General features: G+C 40.5%; 1 protein-coding gene across 1 annotated transcript in view; it reads left to right on the forward strand.

Annotated features, from left to right (window-relative positions):
- LOC102455363 (poly(rC)-binding protein 3-like) overlaps window positions 1-17,824 on the forward strand; it is a 693,079-nt gene that overhangs the window by 272,365 nt on the left and 402,890 nt on the right. The window contains exon 2 of the mRNA XM_075921612.2: window positions 1,371-1,427. The gene's annotated coding sequence lies outside the window, so the exon portion shown is untranslated. The remainder of the gene's footprint in view (window positions 1-1,370; window positions 1,428-17,824) is intronic.

Here is a 17,824-nt window from a genome sequence, read left to right on the forward strand (position 1 = left end):
TCCCTCATATGTCGGTGCTAGGAAGGAGGGGGGTTGACATCCTGCTGTAAATGTAAGAACACTGACACCATTAACTGTATTCAATCACCATATCAATTTCATAATGAGTACTTGCACTGCACATCTCCTATGAGGAAGCACTTGCTATTTGCTTGGCTACATCCTATAGAACCCTAGAGAGGTTCCCAGATATTTACAGATGCCTTCTTTAATATCAAGCAAAAATGCATCGGTTCCCTAGGAACAGGTATATCCAGTCATCCCTGAATAACAGGGACAAAATAAAATACACCTAGATGAGAATGACCAGCCCCTGGATAATTATTGGCCACATCCATGTCCACATACTTTGTAAGCTTATCCACCCATGGAAGCTCACAGTTCCCTGCCATACCCTGTGCTGCAGTGTGCCAGACCAAATAATCTCCATGCCCAGCTTTTCATTCGTGCAGCTCCATTGGCTTCCACAAAATTGCACTGATGTAAAGCTGGTTCACCTCAGGGAAAATCAGTCTCTATATTGACACCCCCTTATTAACTCCCAATTACAATGGGGCAATATACTAAAGTAAAAGTATTATTCCTAATAGCTTTCAGTGGGGGGGGGGGGGGGGGGGAGATAGCAAAAAAGGAATTAGTATAATAAAAAGCACACTGTTGGCCACATCACTATTTCTTGATTTCCCTTGTTCTCCTATTCCTTTTTTGTTTGTTAGGAAGAAGTTATTACCCTTAAAAAATAGGCATAGACAAGGACAGAAAGCAGGGCAAAGCAATAACTCAGCATTACAGTTGGTTATTACTTATTCTAGGAACCGTCCTGTTTTTGTGTGGACAGCCTTGAATTCTGCCATATTAGCTAGCGCTGTGGAACTGCAGTCAGCTGTGGGCCTGGAATCATCGTGTGGGTAGTGTTTATGGGCAGCCAGAGAAGATTCAGGACCATTTACAATTTTCTCCCTAAAGAGGGAGATTTGCCAAGAGCATCAAGCATCTTGACAATTCAGGTGCTTACATCCCATTGAAAGTCAATTGGCTTTAGGAGATTTTTGACAGTCTGCTTCACTACGCCTCTAAAGTTCAATCCTGTGACCTTAATTCTAGGGGGAAAAAACATTGATGTCAGTGGCAATTAGAAATATAGTATGGGCTGCTGGTTAGCAGTGCTGTATTATTCATGCGTGTTTTAATACATAAAGAACTTGTATGCATATTTATCTATAGTAAAAAGTAGCAAAGGAGTCCAGGATGTTAAGCTTCCTACATGAGGCTTTTCCCCTGAAAAGCTTGATATTTAAGCCAGTGTACAGTTTTACAAAGTATCAGTCAATATTTTGTTATGAGAGAACTTACTGCTTCATCTTCTACAGGCCAGAATTTCTTCAGACTCTGAAGGAATTGGAGTGCATGAGGATCTAATACAGTAGGTAAGTTGATTTTAGTTCTCTCTCATCTCTAACTTTTATTACTTTGCAGACTGGTATTGACAAAGCTGCAGATTTTACTTTCCATTACCCTAGTACAAATCTAGACTAAAGCCAGTGACCTCATATGAATTAATGGCTTTACATGGGCATAATTGAATATGGAATTTTAGCCAGAGTGGTTTTCAGAATGAAAGTACAGAGACAACATTATTATTATGACTATACTTGCTTTTAGTCCTTGATCATAAACATGAAGCGATCAACACAAGAAAAATGGTTTCAGCCCGGTCTGTTGTTGAAATAAATTAAAGCAAAAATATTTTTTTATGAAAAAGGATAAACTGAGCAGCACTTATCTCATGGCTGCTCAGAAGATCCACTGTAATTGATGCACTGTAACCACACTGAGAGTAATAACTATCCCTTTGGATACAGTAATGCTGCCGATGAGGTTAAACTACTTAACAGCACAGTTTGTCCTTTCCACCCTTTCCTACTTCCCCTGTCAGCTTGTGAATCAGACATGCAGTGCTGAGAACAATGTATCCAAGCATGTAGCCAGAAGATAAATGAGAGACTGGAGTAAGGGTGGAGTTTTATATTGTGCTGGTTGTTGAGATCTACAGTCTAGGGCAGCTGTTTAGAATTTAAAGTTGTTTAGAGTTTAGTGTTTTGCCTCATGGTCATGGAACAAAGCCACAGTCAAGCTGAAAACTCCCTTAACCTGCCACGTGTGTCTCTGTTGGGATCCAGAGTAACAGTGGAGAATAATGTGAAAGGATTAAATGTAATCATGATATGTGGATCTAAACATGGCTTGTGGTGGTATCAGACACTGTGAAAACAATAAGTGTATAGGTTGTAGTGATGAGAAGTTCTCTGGTTCTCTGGCTTCCAGGTGGATTCCCTGTTATATCACTCAAGCAGATGAATTATGGGAGAATTTATTTCCTTTGACAGAGTCTGGCAAATAAAGCTGAATTGAAACTCATGGTGGAAGTTTCTTAGAACACAATACAGGTTGAACCTCTGAAATCCTGGGCGCTCTGGTCCAGAAACATCCGTGGCCCAGCTGGACCATGGATGTTGCCGGACTACAGATCACTGGCAGCCCGGAGTGGGGGGCCAGCTGGGAGTTCAGCAGCTGGGAGTCCTGGCCAGGCCTGTGGCACGGGAGCCGGTAGTGGCCAAGGAGCCCCAGCCAGGGCTGGGAAGCCTGCTGGAATGGAAGCGGAAGCCAGTGGCTGATTCTGGCAGCCAGGAGTGGGCCAAAAACCCGGAGGGGGACCCAGGAGCAGGGGCTGGCAGCCAGCAGGGGAGCAATGACCTCTGTTGGTTCAGCAAACTCCCTGGTTTGAGACCACTCAGGTCCCAAGAGTGCTAAACTAGGGAGGTCCAACCTATGCAACGATAGAAAGGTAAATTGCTTTTAGTTTGGCTTAAAGTCTGTTAGTAAATTTAGTGTAATGGCATCAGTGCTCATTTCTTGTAATATGGAAATAGTCACAGTCCTAACTGAGAAAATGTCCTCTGCAGGGGCTCAGGGGCTTGGGAAGTCAGGGAGCAGGAAAGTGGCGACATGCAGAGGAGGCAGGTGACCCTTTATTGTATGCACAAGAGATGAGATCTGTTATGGAGAGGACTTCTTGTGTGTGAATCTTCAGAACAGGACTTGGTACATCATTGTTCATTTATCTGTAATATGCAGAATATGTTGGTACGTTATGGACAGATTCTTGCTTTGAAGGTCTCAGATCATAGAATCATAGAACACTAGAACTGGAAGGGACCTTGAGAGGTCATCAACTCCAGTCCCCTGCCCTCGTGGCAAAACCCAGTATTGTCTAGTCCATCCCTGATAGATGTCTATCTAACCTGCTCTTAAATAGCTCCACAGATGGAGATTCTGCAACCTCCCTAGGCGCTTTATTCCAGTGTTTAACCACCCTGACAGTTACAAAGTTTTTCCTAAACCTCCCTTTGTGCACTTTAAGCCCATTGCTTCTTGTCCTATCCTCAGAGGCCAAGGAGAACAATTTTTCTCCCTCCTCCTTGTGACACTCTTTTTAGTTACCTGAAAACAGCTATCATGTCCCCTCTCAGTCTTCTCCTTTTCTGAACTAAACAAGCTCAATTCTTTCAGTCTTCCTTCATAGGTCATGTTCTCTAGACCTTTAATCATGCTTGTTGCTCTTCTCTGGACCTTCTCCAATTTCTCCACATCTTTCTTGAAATGTGGTACCCAGAAATGGACACAATACTACAATTGAGGCTTGATCAGCGCAGAGTAGAGCGGAAGAATGACTTCTCATGTCTTGCTCACAACACTCCTGTTAATGTATCCCAGAATCATATTTACTTTTTTTGCAAGAGCATCACACTGTTGACTCATATTTAGCTTGTGGTCCACTATGACCCCTAGATACCTTTCTGCCGTCTCCTTCCTAGACAATCGCTTCCCATTCTGTATGTGTGAAACTGATTGTTCATTCTTAAGTGGAGTACTTTGCATTTGTCCTTATTAAACTTCACCCTATTTTCCTTAGATCATTTCTCCAGTTTGTCCAGATCATTTTGAATTATGACCCTATCCTCCAAAGCAGTTACAACTCCTCCCAGCTTGGTATCATCTGCAAACTAGAGATCTGATCTTTTTCTCACTGGGGTTAAAATAAGGGAAAGTCAGAGGAACACAAATAAACGCAGAGGGCAATTCTCCTTCTTTTCAGCATAGCTTATACCACCACCACCTCCTTGCCTGTTGTGATGATTAACTCCCCGTCATTTCATTCTGCTTCAACCACTGGCCATGTGGCTTGCATGGAACCAAGGGGACAAGAGGAACAGAAGGAGCCAGATTAATTCAGGCCCTTGAAGAGATAGGACAAGGAATATGAATTTAATGCAAGTGTGGTGAGAGGATTGTCAATCCTTGCCACGGTCCTAGAAAACAAGGAAATTTTCTGGTGTGTTCTTTTTTTATAGCAAAGAACATAAGAGCATTGGAGTTGCTGAATAAGTTAAACTGTGTTGTTGACACTAATGATGCACAGCTGCAGTTTCAAAATCTGATCCATTGTGGGGGAATAACTCAAACACCATGAAAGTCAATGGCACTTTGTTTTATTTAAATATATATAATGGAGTAGAAGATCCTTCTTTGCCCTATGGCTTCTTATTTCAGAAATTGATAGGGGAAAAGAACTCCCCTAAGGCACATTCTGCTGGGCCTTGTTTTCATTTATGTATTATCTTTCAAATGCCAGTGGCCTTTTTCTCTGTTAAAGCAATGATTTATCCTGAATAACTGCGAACACTTAAAGGTACAGTACATAGAAGTAGAGAGGTTTTAGTCTTAATTTTGCTGCTTTGGTTTTATTCTTTCTTATATCATTTTGATATTACTTACACAGTGGCTGTCCCAAAAAACTCTTTAGCAGTGTTACTATAGCAGTTCAGATCCTGTGCTATGAGTGTTGCTCCTCCTGGAGCTGAACTGGTCAGAGCAATGGTGGGAATTAAAGAAAACCAAAACAAACCATAGTGAATATGAAGCCTTTGAAAATGAGGCCATTTGTGTTCAGTTACTGATGTTTTGCTCCTGTCACTGGGATGCTGTAATATGAGATAACTGAGTAAGATGGTGGTAAAATTAACACACTAGTATATATGCAGTAAATACTGAAGACTGGAAGCTCTGGATTTTTGTTTGTTTGTTTGTTCATTTTTTTTTTAAGTTTATAATGCACTGCCCAATGTCTCATTTTTCTTCCTGGTTTTATAGCAGCCACACATTTTTTCCTCTAACCTGACCTGAGGGAAAAGTAACCCAGCATTAGCTTGGGATAACTCTACAAACACGATTAAAAGCATATAGCCATGAGCAAACATCTACTCCAGAGTACACTGGGAAGTGCCCTTTGCCTCAGTTTCTCACTTTCCGGTGAGAAAGTCTGACAACAAATGTTCCTTTGACACGTTACTCCCCTCTTCGTTCACCACAACCCACTCACAGTTGGTGGTTGTTAGTGAGCAAAGACCCAGAGTTCAGATTTAGACACATGGCTCCACCTCTCACACCTGAAAAGGAGGGAAGGGTGTCACGCAATGCCACTGCTGCTGCCTCTGCTCATTGGCCGCTCTGCCACTGTTATCGCATCTGCTATGAGATGGACTTCACGTGAAGTGGCAAAGTGTCAAAGTTTAGAGGAAAAGAGCAATGGAAGTTCCTGTAAACTACTCTATCCCCTCTAATCAATTCATAACAGAGTAATCAAATCTCTCTCCTAAATAGCCAAGATAACATTTATCTTTTTTTGATCATTTTCTTTTTGCATGTTAGTAACTGGGGAGATATTTGTGAGTGATGGAAAAGTAAATGCCTTTGTTGCGTCAGGGGCTGGAGGTCAGAGTCTGGTGAGGCTGGGCTGTGGGGCTGTGGTCAGATGGGAGCCACACACACATGTCACAGCAGGAGCAGGGCTGGGTCACCCAGAAGAGGGGCAGCTGAGGACAAACCACAATGGCCAGATGGTGGGGTTGGAGCCAGACCGCCGCAGTCGGATGGAGGCAGCTGATGCCGCCAGCCCCTTTCAGTAACCCACCTGGGAGCGCACACACTCCTCCCACACACCCCCAGCTGGCCTCTTTAGACCTGCCTGCCTCCTGAGTGGAGCACCCAATTGGGTTCTTGTTGGACCTCCCCAGCCGGCAAGAACCGCGTGTATGGTGCAGACTAAAACTAACTGGATTTAAAAAAAGAATTAGATAAGTTCATACAGGATAGGTCCATCAAAGGCTATTAGCCAAAATGGCAGGGATGAAACCTCATGTTCTGCATGTTCCTAAGCTTCTGACTGTCAGATACTAGAAAGGACGACTGGGCATAGATTGCTCGGCCATTGCCCTATTATGTTTATTCCCTTTAAGTAGGTGGCATTGGTCACTATCCCAACTGGCATAAAGTCAGTACTGCCAGCTTCTACACAAAGTACCTACTATGCCAACCCTGTTGTAGGCGATAGAACATGCACAAGTGCTGGAAGTTGGGGTGCTGCAGCACCCCCTGGCTTGAAGTGGATTTCATTCTATATAGTTTCCAGTTCAGTTCAACAGCTCTCGGCACCCTCACTATAAAAATTCCAGCACCTCTGGGGACATGGACAGGAGGGAACATGCATGCACATAACTGTTATGTGGCCTCTTCAGAAGCCTATCAACTGGCTGATATCGAAGCAGCTAGAAAACCAAGGGATGAGTTACAGCTCTGATTATATCTCAACATGCTGTGTTCCTATTGTTTTGGTTGGATCTAAAATTGAAAGAGGTGTAGTTTCTCATTCCAGCTTATAAGAAGGTGGGGTCTTGTGATATTAGCCCTATGGAAGTAGATGGTGTCCCCTACCCCCCACGCCCAAGGAGGGATTTTTTTAAATTCAAACTCAAAGCCAATTCTGGCAGGTTTATTTAATTTCCAATTAGAGTGAACTGAACTGCAGGCTTTAAGTCAAATAAACAACAATGAATGTGCTAGTTCTCTTCTGTATTGCTTCTTTTCCTGTGTCTCTTGTCTTTTTATTTTTCTCTCATTTTAGCCTTATTAGTCTCTTAAGTGCATCATGCAGGCCCTCCAGAGGGAATATCCTGCATAGCACAGCATACGTATGGATTATTGGGACTTGAGTAATCCTTGAAGATTTCAGTTCACCCTAGAGATTCATTATCAGGCTCAGGTTCTAAAGAACACAACTCCCAGAAGATTGCCAGCTTCCTCCTCTGTGCCCCATTTCCAGGTTTTGTATCTGTACGATATGTAGAGCTTGTTTAACAGGTTTATGTAGGACAAATGGGAAAAATACAAGAATATCAAATCTCTGATATGGTCTTCAGATTTCTGCTTGTATCTCAGCCACTCTGTGTATATTGTGCTGTGATTGGTTCAGAGAGTGGCAGAAAGTTATCCATGTCAAAAGGTAATACCTAAAGGAACATTATTTCTTGCCGATATCTTTCAGGAGATAAAGGATTACTGAAACCTACAGTCAGAATATGGCAGTTGAAAATTAGACATGAAGAGAAAGCAAAGCCCACCTCATTCTCACAGTTTTTCATATCCAACAAAGATAATGTGACATTTTAAAAACCTGTAGACTATTTTTTTAAATTTTTTGTTGGTGAAATTTGAACTTTAAATGGAAAATGTTGTGTCCCTTATATGGTGGTTCAGATCCTAACCGTATGTATGCTTGTACTTTTTTCCATGTGTGAGCATCTAATTTGCCCTGCAGTGGAGTACTTAATACTATTCCTCCATTATCTGCCTATAACTATAGATAGATATGGGGTAGAAGAAAGAGAGCTTGTGAAATATACTGTTTTTTGAGATCTTTCACCACTTCAAATATATTGTTTAACTATATACCTTGAGATGAAATATCCTGGACTGTGTTGATCTTAGTATTGTTTTTCACAATGCATCCCTCCCTGCAACCATCTCTGCTAAATAGCAAATAAAGATTTCCTTCAGAATTTTCACAAGTTAATACTTCAGTAATAATGAATCAGAGGCATTGTATTACTGGGGTTTACTGCATACCAATGGTGTCCTAGGAGGTGCCAAGCTAGCTTCCTTCAACCTGAAAATTCTCTAGTACTTTAGGGTGAGTCTACCCTACAGAGAAGATCAAAGCTGCCGCTGTCAGTCATTCAGGATTTGAATTAGCGGGTCTAGTGAAGACAGCTAATTCGAACTGAGAGGGGGCACACCAGTTGATGCTGGTAGTCCTGCTTACACAAGGAGTAAGGGATGTCGAAGGGAGAGTATTCTGCCCTTGACTTCCTGCAGTGTGGAAGGAGCCAAAAGTCGAGTTAGTGTACTTCCACTTCAGCTATGCAATTAACATAGCTGAAGTTGCATATCTTAATTCAACCTTATCCCATAGAGTAGACACACCCCTAGAAAATACATACTTGAAGAGTCCTATTGCAATTGTGTGGAAGAAAACAAGCCTTCATTCTGCGTTGTGTTTAAGCAACAAGTTGCCAGAGGCAGTTTATTCAAGCAATATTGCAAGGGAAGAGATCCATAAGCGGATCTTCAAATACAAAACAATTAAAAGCCAATATATATATATATATATACCTTTCTATTACATATAAAATTAAACAATTACTTCCCTGCCCACTCAGTTCCCATAGGACACTGTCTTATCTCAAGGCTCTCACTGAGGTAAGCATTCCACTCTTATCAATATGGGAGAGACAGAAAGGCGAACACAGCGTCTCTTCTGGCTCTCGCGTTAGCAGGAGTCAGAGTGACCCAGACTCTTGCTCTGCTACTGACAAACCCTGAAATGGTCACCCAAATCCCCTTTCCCTTAGTCCTGCTTCCACAATTGTAAAATGGAAGTTAAAAAAAAATAGAGTTTGGAGAGACTTGAGCATTTATTTAGGATTGTGTCAATAACACAATTACTGGCATATTCAGCAAACTAGTTCTGCAGCCATTCTTTAAGGTGTTGTACTGAAAAGATAGTCAAAACAATTTGGCTTCCTAAGCTTCAGCTACTGAAGTTATGATCATTCCTAGCTTAGCAGAAATGCTGCACAGGGAATGAATAGTTTGAGCCACATTTGCCAGGTAAAATAAGTGTCTATATGGTCTCTCAATATACAAAATGCATAGGCTGCTGAGAAGCATACCAGTTTATGTAGCATGTGCGGGATAAAGTAGAAATGGAATTCCAAATAACATTTCAGGTTCCTCTGTAGTAAGCCACTAGAGAGATTTTAAATGCTTGGCTGGCTTCAGAATGAAGCCTTTTTACAGATGATTTCACACCAGTAGTTAAAGTAATATTTGTCTACCATAGCTAGAGTCCTATTTCACAACAGGCCTTGTGCTACTGGGATGTGGGGGCGAAAGGGACATCTCCTTCCACAAACTATCTTCAAGTAACCCAAAATTAGTGTCAGAAGGATGAAAAATATATAAAAAGTTATCCAATGTGAAGCAGCAGAACAGCAGATGTTGAAGTTTAAGCAGATTTGGGGAAAGGTATCCTAGCACCGACAGCTGAGGATCATATCAATTCATTGATTATAGACACTGCTTAAATAAACACATTTTTCTTCTTAAAATCTTGATTCCCTTTACACACAGTCAGTCTTGTTATCTAGAATGTTGCAGGAAAATCAATGAATTTGGGGTGGTTTTTTCTAAAACTATAACTGGCCTAGGAGTCAGTCAGTCATTGTCTTAAATTTTGAATATTGTTTATATTACCTAGGAACCCTAGTCATTGAACATTGCCCCATTGTGCGAAGTGCTGTATATACACCGGACAAAATCAGTCCATGCCTGCCCCAGAGAGCTTATCTGAGTCCCTCTCTGATCTGGTTTCATTCCCTTTTGCAAGCACTAGAAGGGGGATTAATTCAAGAGCCTCTCTTCTGTAAAAATCTGCTTTTTGAGCTGTGAGGAGGAGTCTAGGATGCCGTCTTCCTATCCCATGGAAGAATTGATCCTGCTCTCAATTAAAAAAAATCAAACAAAACCAACCTAGTCAAGACAAGACAAGACACTCTACTGAACCAAACTGATGAGGAGAGAGTGAAAGAACAAACCACGTGTGACAAATGCACAGTTACATTCCTTAGCACATCATTGCAAGGAGCTCAGATGCTACTTATGAACCTTAAAACAGAACAGAATGAATTGATTTCTTGGGGGTAGGATCAAGCCCACGTGAGGGGTAATGTTTCTCACAGATGATAGGCAGCAAGGTCTGCATCTCTGTAAGAAAGAACACGTCTGTGAAGTGAGGCTTTTTGCCCCTTCAGAAAGAATGTTTGACTTCAGGCTAGGAAACCCAGTGGGGTGAGCTCTGCTATCCTGCCTGTGTTGCTGCAGATCTAATCTGCATTTCTTTTGACTGACACCTGCTGTCTCTGACTGCTGGAACCAGCTTTCTCCAGGTGAATGTGTTAGGTGTCAGTAATGATACCCAGCACAGAATATTTCTCTCTTAATGCATGTTCTTCCTGCTATTCGACAGCGCTGGGTATCAGTAGAGAGTGACCTTAGAGAGCAACATTTGTCTGAGGATCCAGACTCTCCTGGTGCAAGGGCATATTAGGATAGGAGGATTTTGATCAGGTCTACTATGCCATCATTTTGCCATAGGTTTGCTTTCAAGGGAAAATAAAAACACCAATGCGTGGTACATTTCCAGCTTTTGTGGATAAAGGGTAATGCTAGAAGTATAGGCCAGAGTTTGTTAGCTATAGCAGGCTTCCATGATCAGTGTATCTGGGAAGTGTGAGAGATTAACAGAAGCAAATTATTTTCTTGTGTTTGTTCTTACCTTAATGTGCATTTTAACTTGCTTACAATTAGTTAATTAGCACTCAAATCCCTAAAGCTTCCGTGGCTGCTGAAACTGGCTTTTCCCTTCTAGCTTCAGTCTTCATTGTGGGAACTTTGCCTTTGAATTTCCCTATGGCTGGGATTGAAGTCCCTTTCAATGACTTCTTGAACAAAGAGCCGTGCTACAGGCTGGCTATACGTAAATATGCAGTTTATGTACCATGTTTTTCAAAAGCACTTTCCCGTTTCTGAGAGAGGTTCCCATGTGAGCTTCAAAGGCTGGAGATGCTGTCGCTTCTCCATGGCACCTCTTGCTTTTGAAGACTTTGAAGTAACTATGGGAGCTGCTCTAAGAAAAAGAGAGTGGCATTTTTTTAAAATATACATTTTAATTATACTTAAAGCATGCCTAGGTTTAAAGGCTGCCTTTTACAGTCACCAGTTTCTCTCAGCCAAGGTTGCAGACACAAGTAGTTTAAAAGTTTTCAGCAGAGGCTGAAATCAAATGTTTTGCTTTTAATTGACATAGGAGATTAGAGAAGTAAGAGCTCTATTGCTTTTTAGTTCACTGCCATCACATCTATTAGAGAAACAGAAGGAACACTCCACATCTGTAGATACTGAGAAATAGTACACTCTGCATGTTGGGATTCCATCCTGTCTCTCTCCTAGGTGAGGTGTTCTGGTATCTGGTGTTTAATTGGGGAGGGGGAGAAGGCGGTACCTCTAAAAAAAAGAAATTACAAGGAAATTCTGAAAATTTCCCAATTTTCACTCAGGAATAACATACTGTGATCAGCTAGCATATCCACCTCACATGTGCTGTAACCCAGTAGACACACACTGGATAGAGTTCCAACTTGACCCTTTCCTGTTGTTTCCTTAATGCTTAGCTTAAATAACGTCAGCCTGAACTTGGCTTTTTCTAAGATTGTTTTTCTGGAGGATAGGTCAGTGAGTCAAAGGATACTAATGCTGCTGGTTGGAGATAATGTACTGTTCCAATGAATTCCAGACCTTCTCTTCCCCAGCACTATGCCCTCACAAAGTAGCACTGATAATAAGACGACACAGCCTTGTTGTATTTAAGTTTAATAGATGCTACAAGCAATATACAGATGCACTGACTCCCCTTTAAATTGCATTTTCCATTGATGCTGTGTGGTACTTCATTCTTCTGTATTATCGACCCTGTTTTACAAATGCAGTACAGCACTCATGTTTTTTATCTTCAAATGAAAATCCTTTTAAAAAAGAAAAATGGTTGCAGTGCCCAAGTGCTGACTTTTAGTAAGTACATAAAAATAGTTATGTATGAAATGCAGTAAGGTGAGTATGCTGAGAGCTACTTTTAAAGTATGGAACAATCTAAAATATATTTAAAGCTAAGTCTCACCCTGTTATTGGCATAAGATGGTAAATCCCATTGCCAGTACAGAAACTATTCTTGTTCCACTCTTCTCTTGAGCAGAAGTGACAAATTGTGTCAAGTGGAACCAAATTATGTTGGAAAAATTAAGAGATCATTAATATTCAAAAGCTTCAGGTTAGTCTGTACTGGATAAACTTAAAAAATAACCAATTGTCTGGTAGCACTGTATAGACTAACAAAACACGTAGATGGTATCATGAGCTTTTGTGGGCACAGAAGTGGGCTGTGCCCACAAAAGCTCATGATACCATCTACATGTTTTGTTAGTCTATAAAGTGCTACTAGACCATTTGTTGTTCTTTAAGTTTATTAATATTCAAGTTACTCAAGACCATATTATTTCTGGCAAGTGGGTTTTTATGGAAAGTGAGTGTTAGTCTATCTACAAGAAATAATACTCATTTAAAAGGTTTTGATTTTAATTGTATCTTTTACATGGCTACATAGGATTCCATAGAGGATAACTTTTGAGTTTTTAACATGAAAAATACTTCTAAAAATATCCACTATGGTCAAGCCAAAAGAGACTAATATTTGGGAATCACATAGCACTATAAATACATTTGCTTGTTGGAGGTTTTGTTTGTTTGCTTTTTGTGTGTGTATGTGTGTATTTGTTGTTGTTTTTTTAACTACAGAAAGTATATGCTTGTTGTACAAAATGAGTTGTGGGGGTTTATTCTATTTTAGTTTTGGTAAAAAGCCACCTTACTCATTGAACATATTCTGGCTTCAACCTTTTTGTCTAACCTGCTGCCTGCAATTATGTAGATGAGATTGAATGGAGCCCAGAGCTCTTATTCTTCTCCACCAACCATCCACTTTCCCCCCTCTACTTCCTTGTTTCATTATTGTGGACAATACCAGTATTCTATGTACCTGTCACTCAGGCTAGTAAGCTGGGTGCCATCTTTGACTCAGGTCTCTAAGTCCTCCCTTCCAGGGTATGCCAAAGTCCTGCTCAGACTTTTCGCATAACATCTCCAACATATGTTCTTTTCTACCCATTCACATAGCTCATCTGCTTGCACTTCTATTACTGCAACATCCTTCTCTTTGGCCTTGACAAATGCAATCTTTCCCCATTCATATGCATCAGAATGCTGATGGATCATTTTCCTAGCTCATTGCTTTGACCACATCACTCTTTGCATCCCTTCACTGTTCTCTCTTTATTGTAGCAAACAAGCTAATTTTCTTCACATGAAAGCTGTCCCCATCGTAGAAAGCTATCATCTCTCCGTACTGAAAGGTTAGCCTCTTCCTCAGATCAGCCTATGATGTCAGCCTCCATTGCCCATTTGTTACATTTTCAAACCTGTGTTTTCTGTCATGGTCCCCCTCGGGATCATCCTGAAAAATGAATTCCTTGTCCTCCTTTTAAAACCATCCTGAGATCAGTCTATATCGTTGGCTAATGTTCTCTTATTCTTTGCCTGTACTCCCCTATCAGTCTGTTTTGAGGTCCTCTGTTTCTTATTGTAGGCTGTTGGCTCTTTGAAGTAGGGACAATCCTTTTTTGGTCTTTTGTTTCAGCAAGTGGTAGAGTCCCTTTCCTTTGCTTGTACACCTAGATGCTGTGGTAATATAAAGAATAACGGACAACATTTTCTGCAGCATCAAACTCCATTCAGACACAGCGGAGAGAGGGGAGGCGGGGAACTCACTGGGGCTTCTGTTTCTGTGCTGTCTAGTCCTTGTGTAGGTTAATGAAGCGGAAGCGTCTCACCCTGACAAAGTCGTCCCTCTGGCAGGATGAAAAGGGACTGCTGGCGCAGGAAGCGCTCACACCACCTCTGCCAGCATTGCTGCCATGTAAACTTCTCCATCACAGAAAGTATTTTCCAGTGGCTGGTTTTGGACTGTGCCATTTGAGCCACACAAAGTGGAGTTAGCAGACCAAAGATGCTGCCAAAAGGGACCTTCTCTGATTCTGGAAACAAAAGTGTGCCAAGATAGAGGTTCCTTAGCCAAGCAGCAAAGCAGGTATTGTTCTATCTAATCTGTCTTGGCTGGCTGGAACTGATATTGCTCTCATCGCCAAGTTATTCAGCAGACATCAAGCCTGCACAATGCAGGAGAAGGCAAAATACCTTCCTTGGCACTGTGTACAGCATGTTTACCTGAAGTAGTTTCTATACTTGAATAGCTGTAGCATGCACTCACTGCAGCCCTACATTTTCATGTGATCTGGTAGAGCTGATCAAAAATCAGAATTTTTATCCCAAGGGAAGGAAACGCTCACCAGTTTCCTGCGTCTTCCATTTTTGGCATGCAGGCAGCCAAAATGAGAATTGCTTCCTTCTTTTCTGGCATGCCCACTCAAGGCAGCTTTGATTTTGTTCAAAGTCTTATTAATGCAACAGTAGAAACCCATACTTTTGCATTGGTTTACTGTAGCTGCTGCCCACAGCTGCTGTTATAGCTTCATTAAAAAAAACTCTATTCCTAAAGGATGGCCAAGCTGCCTTCCCAGTGCAAATCAGTGTGTTGCTGTATTATTTTTGAGCACATGGATCAGACAGGGACATCTCTTAGGAGAGGGTCTATTAATAGAGATACTCTATGTTCTAGTCGGGAGGAGAGGTTGGAAGATGATAAAGTATGGGTAAGATTTAATGAGAAACAATCAAACGAAAAAGTGTCTAACACATCAGGAAATGGCAGACAGATAAACACATTTTTTAAGTGTTTATACACAAACACTGGAAGTCTAAATAATAAGATGGGTGAACTAGAGTGCCTCATATTAAAAGGAGGATATTGATATAATAGGCATCACAGAAATTTAGCGGAATGAGGACAGTCAATGGGTTACAAACATACCCGGGTACAAAATATATCAGAAGAACCAAACAGATCATGCTGGTGGGGGAGTGGCTCTGTACATGATAGAAAATATAGAATCAAATAAAGTAAAAATCTTAAATGAACCAAAATGTTCCACAGAATCTCTATGGGTAGTAATCCCATGTTCTAATAACAAGGATATAGCCATAGGGATATATTACTGACCACCTGCCCAGAATAGTGATAGTGACTATGAAATGCTAAGGGAGATTAGAGAGGCTATCAAAATAAAAAAATCAATAATGGTGGGTGATTTCAGCTCTCCCCATATTGACTATGTACACATCACCTCAGGGCAGGATGCAGAGATAAAATTTCTTGATACCTTAAATGACTACTTAGAGCATCTGGTTCTGGAATCCACAAGGGGAGGGTTTAGTCCTAAGTGGAGCACAGGATCTGGTCCAAGAAGTCAATATAACTGGACTGCTTAGAAATAGTGATCATAATGTAATACAACTTAATAGCCCTGTGGTGGGAAAAACACCTCAGCAGCCCAACACTATGGCACTGAATTTCAGAAAGGGGAACTACACAAAAATGAGGAGGTTGATTAAACAGAAATTAAAAGGTAGAGTGACTAAAGTAAAGCTGCATGAAAACTTTTCAAAGACGCCATAATAGAGGCTCAACTTAAATATATACCCCATATTAAAAAACACAGTAAGGACGAGTATACACAGCAATACTTAATTCAAAATAAGCTACGCAGTTTGAGCTACGTCAATTGCATAACTTATTTGGAAATAGCTTCTTTCAAAATTGGGAGCATCTAAACAGCACTTACTTCAAAATAGAGCACTCTTCCTCTGAAATCCCTTACTCCTCCTGCAATGAGGGTTATAGGAGCCAGAATAAGAAGTCCTCCAGCTTGACATATTTTTACATTAATTCAAAATAACTTCCAGCTGTATAGACATGGACTAAGTTATTTCTAAATAATGTTGCTATGCAGACATACCCTAAGAGAACCAAAAAAGGGCCAGTGTGGAGAGTGAAGTAGTGAGAGATAAAAAGACAGTTTAAAAAGTGGAAGTTAAATCCTAGTGAGGAAAATAGAAAGGAACATAAACTCTGTCAAATTAAGTGTAAAATATAAGAAAAGTAAAAAAGGAGTTTGAAGAACAGCTAGCCAAAACCCCAAAAAGCAATAGCAATATGTTTTTTTAAGTACATCAGAAGCAGGAAGTCTGCTAAATAACCAGTGCGATGATTGAGATGCTAAAGAAGCACTCAAACATGATAAATTCATTGTGGAGAAACTAAATGAATTATTTGCATCCATCTTCACAGCTGAGGATATTAGGGAGATTCCTAAACCTGAACAATTCTTTTTAGGTGACATATCTGAGGAATTGTCCCAGACAGAGGTGTCACTAGAGGAGGCTTTTGAACAAATTGACAAACTTCACAGTAACATGTCACCAGCACCAGATGACATTCACCCAAGAGTTCTGATAGAACTCAAATGTGAAATTGCGGAACTATTAACTGTGGTTTGTAACCTAGCCTTTAAATGAGCTGCTGTACCTAATGATTAGAAGTTAGCTAACAGGATGCCAATATTTAAAAAGGGCTCTAAAGGTGATCCTGGCAAATACAGACCAGTAAGTCTAATGCCAGTACCGGGCAAATTAGTTGAAACCATAGTAAAGAATAAAATTCGCAGACACATAGAGGAACATAATTTGTTGGGGGAAAGTCAACATGGTTTCTGTAAAGTGAAATCATGCCTTACTAATCTACTACAGTTCTTTGAGGGTGACAACAAACATGGACAAGGAGAATCCAGTGAATATAGTGTATTTAGATTTCCAGAAAGCCTTTGACAAGGTCCCTCACCAAAGGCTCTTAAGTCAAGTAAGTTGTCATGAGATGAGAGGGAAGGTCCTCTCATGGATTGATAACTGGTTAAAAGACAGGAAAAAAAGGGTAGGAATAAATGGTCAGTTTTCAGAATGGAGGAAATTAACTAGCAGTGTCCCCTGAGAGTCTGTACTGGGACCAATCCCATTAAACTTATTTATAAATGATCTGGAGAAAGGGGTAAACAGTGAGGTGGCAAAACTTGCAGATGATACTAAACTGCTCAAGATGGTTAAGACCAAAGCAGCCTGTGAAGTGCTTAAAGAAGATCTCACCAAACTAAGTGATTGGGCAACAAAACAGCAAATAAAATTTAATGTTGATAAATGTAAAGTAATGCACCATTGGAACAAATAATGCCAATTATACATACAATATGATGGGGACTAATTTATTATAACTACTCAAGAGAGAGATCTTGGACTCATTTTGGAAAGTTTTCTGAAAACATTCACTCAATGTGCAGTGGCAATCAAAAAAAAAACAATCTGAGGAATCATTTAAAAAGGGATAGAGAATAAGACAGAGAATATCTTATTGCCTTTATATAAAATCATAGTATGCCCACATTTTGCATACTGCATACAGATGTAGTCACCTCATCTTAAAAAAAAAGATGTATTGGCACTAGAAAAGGGCAACTAACTTGATTAGGGGTTTGGAACCCTTAGGAAGAGAGATTTAAAAGACTGGGACTTTTCAGCTTAGAAAAGAGGTGACTAAGGAGAATATTATAGAGGTCTTATAAAATCATGACTGGTATGGAAAAAGTGAATACGGAAAAGTTATTTACTTGTTCCTATAACATAAGAACTAGGAGTCACCAAATGAAATTTATAGGTAGCAGGTTTAAAACAAACAAAAGGAAGGTTTTCTTCACAC

This window comes from Pelodiscus sinensis, chromosome 2, assembly GCF_052426305.1.
Source record: "Pelodiscus sinensis isolate ZL-2025 chromosome 2, ASM5242630v1, whole genome shotgun sequence".
NCBI lineage: Eukaryota > Metazoa > Chordata > Testudines > Trionychidae > Pelodiscus > Pelodiscus sinensis.